This window comes from Rhinatrema bivittatum, chromosome 4, assembly GCF_901001135.1.
Source record: "Rhinatrema bivittatum chromosome 4, aRhiBiv1.1, whole genome shotgun sequence".
Classification (NCBI taxonomy): domain Eukaryota; kingdom Metazoa; phylum Chordata; class Amphibia; order Gymnophiona; family Rhinatrematidae; genus Rhinatrema; species Rhinatrema bivittatum.
This window is the reverse complement of record NC_042618.1, coordinates 105885352-105902657: the sequence shown is the minus strand read 5'-3', so window position 1 is coordinate 105902657 and position 17306 is coordinate 105885352. Positions and strand designations below refer to the sequence as shown.

Sequence of the window (17306 nt, the reverse complement as noted above, 5' to 3'; positions counted from 1 at the left end):
CCAGGAAGCGAAACATCAGGAAGCCTGGACTAGGAACCTCGAAACATTAAGACATGGAACATCAGGAAGTCACAGGAGACAACGAAGACACTGGAAGCACGATAACACATGGAGCGCTGGAAGACGAGATTTCCAGAGACAAGTAACTCCAATGCAAGGCAAAGCTGACATGCAGGAGAAGCCCTTTTATAGGGCTGACACAGGAAGCAGTCCTTAGGTGGGGCCCAGGGCATATCCAGCCGTGGGCCCTTTAAATCTGGTAAAGAGGCACGGCCGCGCGCCTACAGCAGGAAACAGGAAGCTGTGCAGGACCATGGTCAGCAGCCCTGCACAGACACCGAGGAAGAAACAGGGCTGAGTCAAGAAGCAGGCCCCGATGTCAGTAGCAGCTCCTGCCGCTGCCGGAGAGATCAAAGGCGGCTCCGGCCGCCAGGAAAGACTGGGGACTGTGGTCTCCGGCCGCGAAGATGGCGCTGAAGTCAGCGGCAGCCCCAGCCGCGTTGAAGCACAGCGGCAGGCCCGATGTGCCGTAGAGGCAGCCCGAAGTCCGCAGCTCCTGCCGTGGTGAAGTTGAATAGCTGACTGCGGCACCTGCTGCGAGGAACGTCAGCGGCTCCGTGCTGCGTAGGCGAAGCCAGCATGGGAGGTAAGAGGACTACTTGCGGGGAGAAGCTCCGTGGGCAGGATTCATGACAGTCACCTGGGGTGGATCGCACCCCCATCTTAGTACACAACTGCCAACTCCTGATTACTCCACTAATGACCCTTTGTTTCCTGCCTTTAGATTTAATTATTTGTCTTTTCAAATATAATAAAATAAATAAAATAAATTTGTCCCCTAAAATTTGGAACTCCCTTACAAAAGATCTGAGAACCCAACCTAACCTCAAAACTTTCCAAAAAAGACCTAAAAACATGGCTGTTTCGCAAATTCTACATTGACATTCATATTTCTGAACATCCTAACTCCCAATCGAGCCTTCATCCAAAAACCTCAAAATAACTTGTCTCCAACCAGAACCAAACAACCCTCCTCCTCCCTCATTATGATTCTTTCTGGACTAGAAATGTTTAACCTCTATTTAATATGCACCTTGCTATACTTTTTTCACAATTGTTAAGAGAATTACAATTTAAATTTTGTAAACTGTTATGATGGCTTCACCGAATGACGGTATATAAAACTCAACAAATAAATAAATAAATAAATTCAAAGCAAGTTATACAGGAGGTATTCTCTGCTTCAGTTTACAATCGAAGAGCCTCCTTTACTAAGCATTTGTCCCATAACAGAATAGGAGAAAGTAAATCAGGCCCTAAGTTTGAACATGAAGCAATGAACCATTAAGTGACTTGCCCAAAGTCACAAGGAGTGTAAGAGAAGTGGAATTTGAACCTTGGTTTATAGCCCACTGTTCTAAACACTGTACTATTCCTCCACTGTATGAAAAAACTTAGGAGATGAACAATAGAAAATTGGAAATGAGAGATCTAAGGTAATCTGATTAGAAAAATAAATTGCCCATATAACAAAGGTATAAAAACATTTTATTTTCAGTTCTCAAGGACTGAAATATGTCAACTTTGGGAATTTGCATTTCTTAGGGAGCCATGTGAAAATGAATGGGAGCTGCCTGGGGATCAGTGTGGGTGTAACATTATGTAGTCCACAAAACTTTATGTATATATTTAAGGAAAGATACATAAATTTGGTTTGCTAGTAGACTGAATTACTGTGTCATGAAATTGTTTGTCTAAAAAGTGTCACCAACATGAAAAGTTTGAAAAGCTCTGTTTTACAATATCTGTTGGGGAAAGTATGAGAACTGTGGCGGAGAAGTAAATGTACCTAAATATATATAAATGTATTTTTTCCTATCATATTTGGCAGGCCCTCACACTACTATTGTATTGTATCCTGTAAATTTATTCTGAAAAATCTTCACCGAAACATACATGGGTACATTTACATTGGCAAACTCTTTGGGGAAAAGTTTAATAAAGAAACTAGGACAATAATACGTTTCTCATAGCAGTACATTAGAGGAAGTGGAAGTTTCAGAAAGAAAAACTGGGCTAAAATGTATCCTAGTGCTAAAGTAGTAGAGTTGTCATTAGTCTACTTAGATGCAATTATTTCTGTCCTATTTAAGGCACCGGTAAGACATACTGTAAGCCTACCGACGATTTCTTAGTGTTAGCGTGCACAGAAAGAAAGGTTATCAAACAAAATAATAATACAAGGTAATAGCTTTTTATTGAACTAACAATACATTCTATGACTAGTTTTCGATTCTCACCGGCGCCTTAAATAGACTTCAAATAATTATCCCCTAAGTCCACTCAGTTGTGGCCAACCTTGCAGTTGCAAACCGAAGCAAAAACTTTAACCTTCCTCAGAGCAGACAACGAAACAACAACAAAAACTAAAAAACAAATAAACCCGTGAATACATAGAAATGTGCAACTATATAACATCCATTCGATTGTCCTCAAACGACACGACGCGAATGTTCTGCGCATGTGCCTACCAATAGCGGCGCTTGTATTTTTTTTGTTTGTAGCAGAGTTTGCCGTCTCTATGGTTCTCTTTCTTGACGTCAGGCTGCGCTGAGCTGGGCCTTGGGCGCGGAGCTGGGAGTGCGCCTGCGCACTTGTCTTTGTGAGGCCCGAGCTGGAATTGGGAGGTCGGGCAGTTTGTGCCGCCCAGGGCCCGGGCTTCTCTTCGTGCGGGAGGTGGCCGGGCAACATGGTGAAAAAGCGGTAAAGGCCGCGTCGTTATTGACTCTGACACAGAGGACAGCGGGAGCGACGAAAACCTCGACCAGGTGAGAGATGAGAAGGAAGGAAGGAAGGAGGGAGGGACTTGTGCGGCCAGGCAGGCCGCGTCAGGGTAGGGGCCTTGAGGCTTCCAGCCCTGCGTGCTCTCCGGTGCCCGGCCGTGGTTTCGCCGCGCGTGTATAGGCTCTCTAGCAGCAGGTTGCTGTGAGGGCTCCGTTCTGGGGCTTCACTGCTGTCCTGTGTCGGCGCGGGAGCTGGAGTAGCGCTGCACATCCAGCCTGCGAGGGGCCGCCCCGGAGCCAGGGACTTCCAGTTCACCTGCGGAGTGTGAGTGGTAGCGTAGGACAGCGGACCTGAGGAACTAGGGAGCCGGGACTATCGCTACAGGGAGCAACCCGGCTCAAAAGCTGAGCGGGCAGTAAGGTGACTGAGGAACTCGAAGAAGGCGGGAAAGGTAAAATCCTGTCCCGGGGTGCCCTTGGTGGAAGTAAGCCCTGGGCTGCTTCTGTTTGGGAAGCAGTTCGGAGGGAAGGGGTTGTGAAAAGTTAGGTATTGGCTTCTTAGAATGTATCCAGCAAATTTAGTATTTTAAGTGTTCTGGTGTAAATTTTCTACAGTTGCATCAGTAGCATGGGATCTTCTCAGTTGCATCAGTAGCATGGGATATTCTTTGTGTTTGAGTTCCTGGTTTGGCCTCTGTTGGAAACAGGATGCTGGGCTTGATGGACCCTTGGTCTGACCCAGCATGGTAATTTCTTATTTTCTTATGCAAGCTTTTTATGTAGCATCAGTAATACTTTATGAGGTAACTATGTATACTTTTTTAGTAAATAAAATGTCTGACGTTTATTAACAACTAACGCCAGGCCTATTTGGGTATGACTTCATCATAATGATGAAGTTGAGAAAATAACAGCTAAAATCCGACTAGGCTTTTAAAAACTATTTTTTGATACATTCTACCTTAAATGCTAGCATCTAACCTAAATAGTTGTGCCCCACATGTTACTGTGGTTTTGTTATGGAATTAGAAGGCAGGCTGGGGTGTACCATTCTCAGAAACTCTTGAAATTTATAGTAAAAATATTACATATCTGCAAGATTGAATTATTTTGTTTCTAACAGGGAGCTTTCATTATTTACACTGTATACTATTTTTTTCTCCGTGACTAATGTCATACTCTGTCTGTTGAAGGTGAAAATTAGCTTACTATTGGTTATAAGGCTGGTGCATCCATGTGGCAAAATCTCGCCAGTGTGAGGTGTAGAGGGGTGCTGAGTTGGAGCCACTGCTACAGTAGTTAAGTTGGGGAGGGGGGGGGGTGAATGGCCAAATATGTTTGAACTAGTCCTGTTTGTTTATAACACATACATAGTTTAAGATAATTGTCTTGTTTCTGGTTGGCGTAGCTGGCTTGGTTCTGGTTAGTCTGGAAAAAGAAGATTGTGTTTGTGTAGACTTTATTTGTATGCATGGAATTACAGAGGAGCCAAAAAATCAGAATAGCAAATTTTACCCATAATATATGTATTAATATTTCGGTAAGGGTTATGGATTCATGAGTTATCAAATTAAAACAACATAGAAGGTAAGTGCTCAATATGATTGGGGAGTTTATTTTTTTTTCCTTGATTTTACCACTTTATTTTAACTGGTCTTGAATTGCTGTCCAGTGATTACTCAAATTATGGTTGGAATATACATGATTGCAATATGGATTTATGGGGAGGGGCTATGACTGCTTGTCATAGGACATGCATATAATTACTTGTGTAACATATATATAGAAACATAGAAACATAGAAATGACGGCAGAAGAAGACCAAATGGCCCATCTAGTCTGCCCAGCAAGCTTCACACATATTTTCTCTCATACTTATCTGTTTCTCTTAGCTCTTGGTTCTATTTCCCTTCCACCCCCACCTTTAATGACTAGGGAAGATGAGCATTCCCTTGTATTTTAAAAGCCTGATAATTTGCAATGCTAACTTATTATAATGCTGTATTTAAAGTCCCCATTCACTTTCTCCTGTCCTGGCCTATGGAAATGTTCAGGGGTTCCTCCTGTTCTCCAAAAATGTTTGGATAAGTTCTTGGAGGAGAAGTCCATTAACGGCTTTAACCAAGTTTACTTAGGGAATAGCCACTGCTATTAATTGCATCAGTAGGATGGGATCTTCTTAGTGTTTGGGTAATTGCCAGGTTCTTGTGGCCTGCTTTGGCCTCTGTTGGAAACAGGATGCTGGGCTTGATGGACCCTTGGTCTGACCCAGCATGGCAATTTCTTATGTTCTTAATCCTCACCCAATGTCTTTTAACAAATGTTGCACATTTTAGATATCCAAACCTGCAACTAATCTGTGTTTTATAACAAGATTGTCTGTCCTTGGTTCATTTTTTTAGTTGGAAAGAGCATTACGGCAGGCTTTGAAACGGGGTGGATGGATTTTGTATTGTGTAACTAATGGCTTAAGGAAAAAAAACATTTTTAGAGAGATGAGAAGAAAATGTGTAGTATCAAAGATGATGCCTAGATTCCTTGCAGAATCCAAAAAGTGGAATAGCCTAAAGTTAATTAAGACAAATCCCAAGGTAGGGGGAGGAGGAAGTGGGCCCCTCATGCGAGCAGCTTGACTCTGCTGCTTCGTGAGCACCGCGGGCTTCAACGGCTTAAACTGCGCAGTTTTTTCGTCTAAATCTGAGCAGTCACGATTGGAGGGGATCCTGAACTTCAGGGCATGGCGGCCAAACGTAAAGTTAGCGATTTAAGAAAGTTTTCCTACGCCAGGGACACCTGCGATGTCAGCGGCGAAAATTCCAAAATGGCGCCGGAGAACCTGCTCTCGGAGAGCGAGGAGGGAGCGCCTGATCTGCCGACCCCCGAGACTGAAGTTCCATTCCGAGATGAATTGAGAGGTTGGTTTATCGAGCTGAGGCAGGATATTAAAAATTACAAGGCAGAAATCACTAATCTACTTGCTGAAATGAGAGAGGAGACTGCTGAGCTGGGCAGAAGGATGGATGAAGCTGAGATCTGGCTAGATACTCAAGGGGAAGGCTGGGCTCAGATGCAACTCTGCCATCAGAATTTACAAGCTACCTGCCAAGCTCTAGCTGACAAGGTGGAAGATATGGAAAATCGGAGCCGGAGAAGTAACCTTTGGATCAGAGGGGTGCCGGAAACGGAGGAATATGGGGATTGTTTTGCTGTGGTGGAAAAAATTGCTATCTTTCTTTGGGAAAACGAAGAAAACCTGAAGGATACCACCATGCCTCATATTCTCCTTGATAGGGCACACAGATCTTTGGGACCCAAAACTGCAAATAGACCCAGAGACATAGTGGTATGTTTCCACTCTCTTACTCTGAAAGAAAAGCTCTTTAATATCTCCAGGAGCAAGCGCACGTGGCTTTGGGAGGGCCATGATATCGCCATCTTTGCTGATTTGTCCTCAGCCACTTTAAAAAAAACGTCAGGAATTCCGCTGTGACACCACTAAGCTTTTGGAGGCTAACATCCGGTACCGATGGCTTTATCCAGGAGGTCTGTCCTTTATGCTTCAGGGAGCTACCCACAGAGTTAAGGCAGTTTTGGAAGCCAGTGCGATTTTGAGGGAGGCAGGTATTGTTATCGAAATCCCACCTGCGGTGAAAGGAGCCGGCCCTTCCCTGACCAATATTGCGACTACAATCAACTCTCAGCCTCGCTGAGACGAAGAAGGCGACGAAGAAGGCTTCAGAGGAACCCTGAGAATGATAACTCGACCGAAAACATGGACTGACTAAGGTTTTGGCCTATACATGTGCTGGGATTTCTTTCTGCTTGGCAGTAGAAACACTGGCGGTTACTTTAAGTTTCAATTGCCACCCGTTTAGGTGCCATGAGGAGCGACGAAGACTTCCTCCATGCTTATTTGGAGCACAGGGTTTGTGCTTCTGGGTCTGACGGAGGGGGAGGGTGGGGGGATGGGATTGGGGATTTGGTTTACTGCAATGAAGATGATATTGTTAATTTCTCCAAGAGATTGGATCCTGGGTGGTGGTCTCATAGAGGGAGGCGGCAGGATGGAGGGGGGTTTTCATTTTAATGGTCACTCTTAAATTTTTTTCCCTTAACATCAAAGGGCTTAACAGCCCGGGCAAGCGTCATTTATTGTTTAAGGAATTAGATCGTATGCAGGCAGATGTGGTTTTCCTTCAAGAAACCCATCTACGAAAACGTTACCTGGGCCTTATGAAACATCCTAAGTATCCTTATCAATATTGGGCGGCCGCTACTCCCTCCTCGAAGTACTTGGGGGTGGGAATTATATTGCACAAAGATATCCACTTTGAATTTAAGGATCTTATTGCGGACCCATCAGGACGCATGGTTCTGTTGAAATTTTCATTGGGGGGGGGGGGAATCTTTTCTTTAATCTCAGTGTATGGGCCTACTGCTCAAAAGGCAGATTTTTTTCGGTCACTGAATCACACACTGGCCTCTAAAATAGAAGGATCTCTTATAATAGGTGGGAATTTTAATTTGACCCTGGATCCTGGCAAGGGCACCTCCACAGGGCACAGTTCAGACCTTAAGATGCCTCCACAGGGCACAGTTCAGACCTTAAGATGGCTCTATGGTAACACTACTTATTTATTACCGGCCTTTCTTCTTTCCAGCTTGTTGTAAGCTTCCAAGTTCTCTCTCCCTGTTGATTGTAACTTTGACTTATTCCTACCATTGTTATCTTTCATTTTACTTGAATTGCTACTCCAGTTATTCCCTTGTTATATTGTAAACCGATCCGATATGGTTATTTACTATGAAGGTCGGTATAAAAAACTGTTAAATAAATAAATAAAATAAATAGACAAGCACTTAAAGGCCTGATGGCCAATATGGGACTTTTGGATATTTGGCGCACCCGATTTCCAAAATCCAGGAACTATACATTTTACTCTACCCCACATGGCAGTTACTCAAGAATTGATATGTTCCTGGGTAGTAGAAGATTGTTACCTCAGGTGACGAATGTGGAAATAGAGGCCATTGTGTGGTCGGATCATGCCCCCATTTGGTTTACTTTACAGCTTCAGGATTATGATCAAGGGGTACGCTATTGGAAACTGAATGATTCCCTTCTTAATGATCAGGGTTTTATTTCTCACATAGAACAAGAAATACAGGACTATCTATCACTTAATGATAATGGAGAGGTGAATGCCGGGATGGTTTGGGAATGTTTAAAAGCGGTTCTACGGGGAAAATTCATAGCTAGAGCCTCTTATATTAAATGCCAAAGGGAAGCAGAACGGGAGCGATTGGTGTGCCAGCTGACAGCACTAGAGAAATCCATAAAATGGATCAGACACGAAGGGGCACTCTTTATTTATTTATTTATTCAATTAATTAATTAATTTATTTATTTATTTATAAGGTTTTATATACAGATTTTCATGAAAAATCATATCGCATCGGTTTACATATAACTTTAGATGGAAATACAATAAACAGGGGAGTTTAACCTGGAGAAACAACTCTGGGGAGAGTCACAAACAAGAATAGAGGTGGAGGATGAGTAATAGCATTAATAACATTAACATTAAACATTAAAGTAACAATAATGATATCTGTGTTAAGTAATGCGGTGAGGTATAAAGAGTCTTATGGCATGCTTCAGTTCTTCAGGGAAACGCTTGGCTGAAGAGCCAGGTCTTAAGCTTTTTTTTTGAATGTCTTGCGTCCCTTGAGGCTGTACGCACGCAGATAGCGACCCTCGATGCTGCCGCTATTACGTATCAGCTTGAACGGATCCAACAAAAATATTTTGAAGGCGGCAACAAAGCTGGGAAACTATTGGCTCATAAATTGAAATGCCGACAGGATCAGGCCACCATTGTTAAAATTAAAAGTCAAGAGGGAACTATGTTATTCGTTGGCACGGAGATCAGGCAGCGCTTTCAGCAGTTTTTACTCTGAGTTGTATTCCCCTAATGGTCAGATCTCTCAGAGTGCTATAGAGGAATATTTGGAGAACTCAGACCTGAACGCCTTAGAGCCCTCACAGCAGTTTATCCTGGATAAGGATATTTCGGAACTTGAAATCCAAAAGGTCATTCAAAACCTTAAACCCGGAAAATCGCCTGGTTTGGATGGGTACACGGGGAGATTTTATAAACAGTTTGCTCCACTGCTTGCCCCTATTTTAGCTAAATTTTTCAAGTCACTGAAGGAAGGGCAGTCACTTTCCCCATCGGCTAATACGGCCGGCATAACGATCTTGGCTAAGTTGGGCAGGGATCCTATGGTTTGTGGGTCCTACAGACTGATATTCCTTATTAATATTGATTTGAAGATTCTTGCCAAGATATTAGCAATCGGTTAAATGGGATTTTGACCCAAATATCCAGATCAGGCTGGCTTTATTCCGGGTAGGCAGGCCAGTGATAATGTGCATAAAATATTGGATATGATCTGGTGGGTAAAACAACATTGGATACCAGCGGTGGCTCTCTCGGTTGATGCCGAGAAAGCCTTTGATGTGGTTCATTGGCCTTATTTATTCGCTTTATTACAACGCTTGAATTTTGGGCCAAACTTTCTTCAGTGGCTTTATCAACTCTATCAGAATCCCTTAGCGTGCATAAAGGTCAGTGGGGGATATTCGCCCACTTTTAGGGTTCAGAGGGGCACAAGGCAGGGCTGCCCTCTGTCACCGCTGTTGTTTACTATTTTTTTAGAACCATTAGCCAATAAAATTCGGAGTAATCCAGAGATACATGGGGTTCAGGTGGGCGCTTTTTCAACGAAGATATCGCTCTTCGAGGACGATATTTTGCTTCTGGTTACTGAACCAGAGCAGTCCCTTACGCTAGTATCCCAAACTCTTGAGGAATTTGGTAAGGTTTCCGGATTTCGAATCAATTGGGAAAAATCGGAGATCCTTAATGTGAATGTCACAGTTGATATGAAACAGTCTCTGAGGGGGAAATTTAGATTTCGATGGGCACCAACTAGTCTTAAATATTTAGGAGTTTATATCAGCGCTACTCATGATATGACCAAACTCAATTATGATAAATTATGGGCTCAGATAACTAAAGAATTAGAAGAGTGGAATCGAAACAGGATTTCCTGGTTTGGGCGCATAGCAGCAGTGAAAATGATTTTGCCCAAATTTTTATTTTTATTTCAAACGCTTCCCTTGGCTATACCTAAGCAAAGCCTTATTACTTGGCAGAAACGCCTGTTATCCTATATTTGGGGGGGCCGCAGACCTAGAATTGCCTGCAAGATTATTTATAGGAATAAATTACAGGGAGGATTGGGTATACCTAATCTAGAACGATGATGTATGGCAGCTAGATTTAAGACGCTGGTGGAATGGCATAGGAGCTCCTTACAGAAACCATGGGTAGTGTTTAGTCAACAATTACTGGCTTCTGTACCGTTATCTAGCCTTCTTTGGCAGCCCAAAAGGACCTGGGTTCTTCAGCCCCGATATATTCTGCCGCCCTCTATGTTGCTCCTTCTACAGATATGGGAATCCAAGAAATCATGGTTGGTAGGAGATCAGGAATTCCATCACAGCACATATTTGTATGCTAATTCCCTATTTACTCCAGGTTTTGAAAGCTATGCTTTCCAGGGCTGGGCGAGGAAGGGAATCCAATATTGGGGACAGCTTTGGGGAGCACAGAATTTATTAATCTTCTTGGAGTTACAACAAAAATTTGATTTAGCATCATCTGATGTGTACTTATATTTACAGCTACGTCACTTTGCACAGTCTTATCATCTTCAGGGGCATTTGGCGCAAGGGAAATCTGATTTTGAGCTCTCATGCTTGAACACACATCAAACGACTAAATTACTCTCAAATGTATATGCTTTTCTGGGAAAGGAGAGCTTCCAGAAACCCACTTTTGTAAAAGCATGGGAAGCAGACTTACGTCGCACCTTTTGGCAAGGGTCTAATAGCCTCACATATAGTTGAAAACTCTTGGAAGATGGTGTTGCGGTGGTATTACTCTCCAGAGAGACAACATCACATGTTCCCTTCGCTTTCTAAACAGTGTTGGAGGGGATGCTTGGTCACTGGTAGTTTTTTCCATATGTGGTGGGAATGTACAGTGTTGCACCCATTATGGTCTCAATTGGAAGCCTGGCTGACCCAGATTTACCGGATCCCTATTTGTATCCTTCCTCAACAAGCCTTGTTGGGCTTTCCCTTGTCTCTGGGGAAGGACCAATCTAATACTATGGCTAATTATATTTTTTCGGCGACTAGAATCGAAATCGCTAGACGATGGAAATCCCCTCAGATTCCCACTTTAGTGGAAGTTCAAAGCAAAGTGGAGCAAATTTACAGGCTTGCAGAAATTACGGCCCACCTCCGGTACACAGTGGGAGGTTTTAGGAGCACCTGACACAAATACTATGAATTTTGGAAGGGTCTGGGCAGTTCTGTCAAGGTTTAAGTGCTGGCTGTGTGGTTGGCCAGGAGACATGAGATGCTTTTCGTCCCTCTTTTATAACCAACTGCCCAGGAGTCTTGGACTAATATACACGTAACCCTGTTTTAGTGTACCTTAGGATTAAACTAATGGCGGTCAAATATCACCTATATTTTACCAGTTTGATGGGGGGGAGGGAGGGACAGTGGTTTTCTATTTCTGTACTGAGCTTTTACGGTTGTTTAGTAATGGTATATCACAAAGACACAGTACTATTATTCGATCATCGATGCTTCATAATGTTTTTTATTGCTTTATTCAATCAGGTATTATCTGATGTAAGCTACATATAAATCGTTATGTAGAAATGTCATACATTTTGTATTGTTGCAAAATTGAGTAATAAAACATTTAAAATACAAAAAAAAAAAAATCTCAAGGTAGGGGAAAGGAGTATGAGGATTTGAAATGTGGAAAATCACCAGTGTTGGATACATTCACTGAGAGTGTGAATATATCCATGATATGAAAGAGGACAGACAGAAAGATATGCAGAAGGCAGCAACATGTTTGTGTCATTCGCAAAGCAGTGACATGAGCACTGGTGCATGAAAATGAGAAAAAAAACAAGGAATCTAAGACAGAACCTTGGGGATGCCAAACTTTAGAGAGGTGTCATCTGAACTGTTAATAAGCACACAGACAAAGAAGAGAACTCATTCATGAGAAACCTCCAAGTGAGGAAAGATGTTCTGATTTTGTTTTAAACGAGGGTAGAATGGGCCATAATGTCAAAAATTACAGAAAAGGATCCAGCCAAGTGGAATCTTCAGAAGTTGGTCTGGTAGATGGCTAAGACAGATTTTGTTTGAGCAGTATGGAGGGAAAATTGGAAAGAGGTCAAGAGCTAGAGTGGAGGTAATGTCAGAGAGCTGTTATATAAAGCATTGGCCAGTTTTAGTTATTCTTTTGGAGATTGAGGATGCATCAAACCAAGATTTATACCTGCTTTTAGCCCTTCTGTCAGGAGCATGATCTGTATTTTGTCTAGTGTCTGAAAGTCTTTTTGTACAGTATCACTTGATATGAAAATCTGAGTGGAATACTATTGATGTTTAGCCATTAGGATCATCATATTTATTGATAATATTCTTAATCCTGGGTGAGGAACAAGTAAAAAAAAACAAAATTAAAACAAATATACCACTGTTCCCTCATCTTCCTTTTGGAAAGAGAAATCTGCATTTTTCATATGAAATGTGAGAACTCAGATTTAGATATTTGGGTTTAAAAAAAAAAGGGATATATGATGGCTAAATATCTTTTTGTTTTTCAATTTTTATTTTATTTCCCCAGGAATTTCAGTGCTTTTTATAATAAAAATGGGAGAAAATTTAGTGAAAAAGCAGAGTTGCTTACCTGTAACAGGTGTTCTCCCAGGACAGCACATATGGGTGACATCAGATGGAGCCCTGTCATGGGGAACTTTGACTGGCACACTGAACATGCCCAGCATGCCACTAACCCTGCAGCCACCAGGGGTCTTCCTTCAGTCTCGTGTGTAGCAAAAGAACGAGCGGAAAATAAAATAATAAAACGTAAGTGAACCCAACTTCACGGGGTGGCAGGCGGGTTTCGTGAGGACTAACATCCTGCTGTCCTGAGAGAACACCTGTTACAGGTAAGCAACTCTGTGTTCTCCCAGGACAAGCAGGATGGTAGTCCTCACATATGGGTGAATAGCAAGCTACAAGCTGAGTCATACATATGAGGCCAAGCAGCACCAAACATGTGCAACAGGTACAACAACTGGGGTGCTGTTGGCAAGGATGAGGCAGCCTGAAATTCACAGCAGGTCGAGGTAGGATAAGTTGGGTTGCTACACTGGAAACAAATTTCTTAGGACAGACTGGCCAAAGACGGAATCCTGTTGCCCAGCCTTGTCCAGGCAGTAGTGAGCTGCGAAGGTGTGGAGAGAGCTCCATGTCGCAGACCTGCAGATGTCAGCAATCGGTACTGAATGGTAGTGTGCTACTGACGTTGCCATTGCTCTGACTGTGTGCCTTCACTCATCCCTGTAGTGGAAGGCCTGCTTGCTGGTAACAGAATGCGATGCAGTCTGCCATCCAGTTTGACAGTGTTTGCTTGCCCACAGCATTCCCAAGTTCGTTCTTATCAAAAGAGAGAGTTGGATGGACTTCCGGCTGTAGTGCGGTCTAAGGTGTGCAGAGCTCGCTTACCCGGGTGATCATGAGGTCTTGGAAAGAAAGTGGGCAAGACTATGGACTGATTTAAATGGAAATCAGTTACCACCTTAGGAAGGAATTTAGGGTGCATTTGGAGGAACCTCCAAACCTGGTCATGGAGGAACCTTGTGTAGGGTGAGTAGGTCACAAGGGCCTGTAACTCACTCACTCTGCAAGCAGATATGATGACTACTAGTAAAAGAACTTTCCATGTAAGGTATCTGAGTTCGCAGGAGTGCAAGGGCTCAAAAGGAGTGTGCATGAGCTGTGCAAGTACGACATTGATGTCCCATGCCATGGCCTTAGAGGAGGCTTAAACTGTACTAAGCCTCTCAGGAATCGACTCACCAGGGGTTGAGCCATTATCGGGGCATCCCCTATTCCTTGATGGTAAGCAGAGATGGCATTAAAGTGCACTTGGATGGATGATGTCTGGAGACCAGATTCCGAGAGGTACCAGAGATAATCTAACAGACACGATGTGGGGCAAGAAAAGGGATCCAAGCCATTTTGTGTGCACCACAAGGTAAATCTCTTCCATTTAGAGCAGTAGGATTTCCGCGTGGAAGCCTTCTGTGAAGCTTCAAGGACTTGAAATACTACAACCACTCAACCTTTCAAGTGACGTATTAACCTTTCAATATCCAGGCCATCAGAGAGAGGGCCTGGAGGTTCAGGTGGTGTAACTTGCTGTGATTCTGTGTTATGAGTTTGGGCGATGTGCCCAGGTGAATGGGGTCCTGGACAGAAAGTTCGTGAAGTATGGGGAAACCAAATTTGGCGCAGCCAGTACGGAGCTATGAGAATCATTAAGCCCTGGTCCTGTTGTAGCTTCACTAGAGTCTTGCTTATTAGCGGAATCGGAGGATACGCATAAAGCAGACCTTTGTTCCAGGGATGGGCGAAGACATCCTCCCTGACTGGTGCATGCCGGTCCTTGTGCAGGGAGCAAAAGTTTTCCACTTTGTGGTTCTGACTGGACACAAGGAGGTCGATGGTCGGTGATCCCACCGGTGGAAGATTCTGTTTGCAACCGAGGGAATCCAGTATTTTGGGCTTGGATGATTGCGTGGTCACACTATAAAGGGAAGTTCATACTTTGAAGCCATTTGTGGAGATACAATTCGAGAAACTAGAGCACTTAGAAAACCGCTTCAGGAGGAGCAATTTGTGATTCATTGGCTTCACCGAAACACAGAGAACTAGCGAATATATTATACAGGGTAGCATGTCTCCAATACTGGTGCCACACTCTTTTTGGAGGAGGCCATAACCCCTTACTCTCTTTTTGCCAACTGTCCGTCTGTCTGGCGATGTGGTGTCGCCCCGTGTGCAGTGTTCCGGTTTTATTTTGCCTTCCTATTCGGTCCTTCTGTGCACATCGCATCAGAAAGATGGTTATACTATCGCTGGAGGTGGGCTACTTTTTCATGGGCCATCCTGTAGAAACATGGCTCCCATGTGTACCGTCTCTCTCTAGTCAACATGGAGTCTGGGTGGAGTGAGCGCATCGCTTGGGAGTAAGGATGGGTAATAAGAATAGACAGTGACCTAAGCTGGCAAAATTCTTTAAACTATGCACACAAGCAGAAAGTCTTGATGGCATGTCGGAAGACTCAAGCTGTAACTTATGAGGGTGCAACAGTTTTTATATTTCAAGACTTTTCAGCTGGGGTATCTGCACAGAGGAAAGCGTTTTCCTCAGTCTGTGAGAAATGCGCAGAACTTAATCTTTCTTCCACATTATTGTGTCCAGTAAAACTGTGGATAAACCATGCAAATAAACATGATCTACAACTCTGTAGCAGAAACTGAGGATTTTCACGTGTTCAGCAGGCGTGCAAGAAATGGCCACAGTTTGTTTTAAAGTCTCTAAAGGTGTAGCCGGTGATGAAGATCATTGAGTATTTTTTCAGATGGATTTATGTTGTGCCATAAGATATGGTCTCTAGAAGTATGTCTGTTCCTATATGCTTTTCGGTTTGTTTTCTGGAGACAGTTTTACAAGAAAGTTGGTTGTAACATGGAATAGACTTAGTTTTTGGGTACTTGCCAGGTTCTTATGGCCTGGATTGGCCACTGTTGGAAACAGGATACTGGGCTTGATGGTCTGACCCAGTATGGCATGTTCTTAAGTCTCATGTTTGAAGTGACAGACGGAGGAGAGCCAACAGTGGAGGCAATGATACATGCGGATAGATCGAGGCTCTTTTGCTGCATCAAGCAAGACTATTAAATTTTTTTTTTCTTTCTTTTCTTTCAGGGCTGTCAGCCATATCTGGATCATCTGTAAAGGAGAATGGGATTCCTGCACACACATGCACATACTCCTTTGCCATTGGTTGGGTAGCAGAACTGGTTATTGTTGGTTGGGGGGAAGGGAAAGTGGGTTAAAGAAGGGAAGGGAGGATGGGGGGGGGGAGAGCTGGGTTAGTTGAAGGTGTTTTGGGGGTTCCCCCCATGTAAATTTTTATTGAACTATGTATTTATTTAGAATTATTTATATCCCATCCCTCCAAAATTCGGGGCGGGTTACAAGGTACATACATAAGGTAAAATTACATACTAAAACAAAATAACAAAGTAACTTTGACATAGCATTATTAAATAAAGTTTTGTTAAAATTATAAAATAAAAGGCATAAAATTGTTAGGACATACATAAATCATGGTAGGCTTGGAGAAATAGCTAATGTTTGAGGGCTTTCTTGAATGTTTTATTTTTTTTTTTTTGTCTGTGATTAATCGAATGTCAGGAAGGATTGTGTTCAGAGAATGGGTCCTGCTATGGAAAATGCACGCTCCCTGGTAGAGATTACTCTTGTTTTTGGAGAGGGTATTTGTTAAACTTTTTTTTTTTTTAGAATGGAGTGTAAATGTGTAGAGAAGCAGAGAGCCAAGATATGTTCTTGTTGCAAATAAGGATGTGTAGGATGGTTAATGTTTTGCATTGGACATGACACTTGATTGGGAGCCAATGTAGTTTATGAAGGACAGGAGTAATGTGGTCATAAATGTTTGGTATTTGAGAAGAAGCTGCTGAGTTTTGTAACAATTGTAAAGGACAAATGGTGGATTACACATGCACCGTAGAATAAGTTCTTAAACATAGCTAGTCATTGTACAACGATGGAAACAACAAAATGTTAGTTTTCTTGATATAGTAATGAAGTCCATCATCACACACATTTTGTTCATTAATTAGCAAAATTAAAAGTAATACTTATATATAAATGCTGCATGAGTCAATGATTTTAGTATTCAAATTAAAGCAAAGGATGGTTTAACTCCCTCCCACCCCCTCCTCTTCGCTTCCACTTGCCATGGGAATGCGTAAAGAACATAAAGTTGAATGCCTAATTTGAAAAAGTTCTGATCCAGGGAATCGCCTGGGTTGTTTGATTACTAAGTAGACAATTCAACATTCTTCCAATCCCTATAAATAGACCAAATTTTGTCAAAAGTATGCAATGTCTTATTTTTACGTGCCAATATCTTAGTAAGAATATATATTTCTCTACTTTATGCTGAACATCTGTAAGAGTAGATATCTGCTGGGACTGCCATGGTCTCTCTATTTCACACCTGGAGGCAATGAATACATAACATGCTAAATTACCCTCATGTACAGTTCCCTGTAGGAGCGGCGCATTCAATAGTGCTTATTGGGGAAGAACTGTGGTAGTGTGGTGAAGGATCCCTTCGAGCCACTTGAATACTTTCTCCCAGAAAGCCTTAATAAAGGGGCAGTTCCACCACATGTGGGTTTGACAGTGGGAAACACTACATCATGTTATTATTAGACCTATCAGCAGCATTCGACACAGTAAATCATAACAT

General features: G+C 42.7%; 1 protein-coding gene across 1 annotated transcript in view; it reads left to right on the top strand.

Moving 5' to 3' along the window:
* The first annotated feature begins 2598 nt into the window (after window positions 1-2598).
* NDUFAF1 (NADH:ubiquinone oxidoreductase complex assembly factor 1) overlaps window positions 2599-17306 on the top strand; it is a 37066-nt gene continuing 22358 nt past the window's right edge. The window contains exon 1 of the mRNA XM_029598615.1: window positions 2599-2828. The gene's annotated coding sequence lies outside the window, so the exon portion shown is untranslated. The remainder of the gene's footprint in view (window positions 2829-17306) is intronic.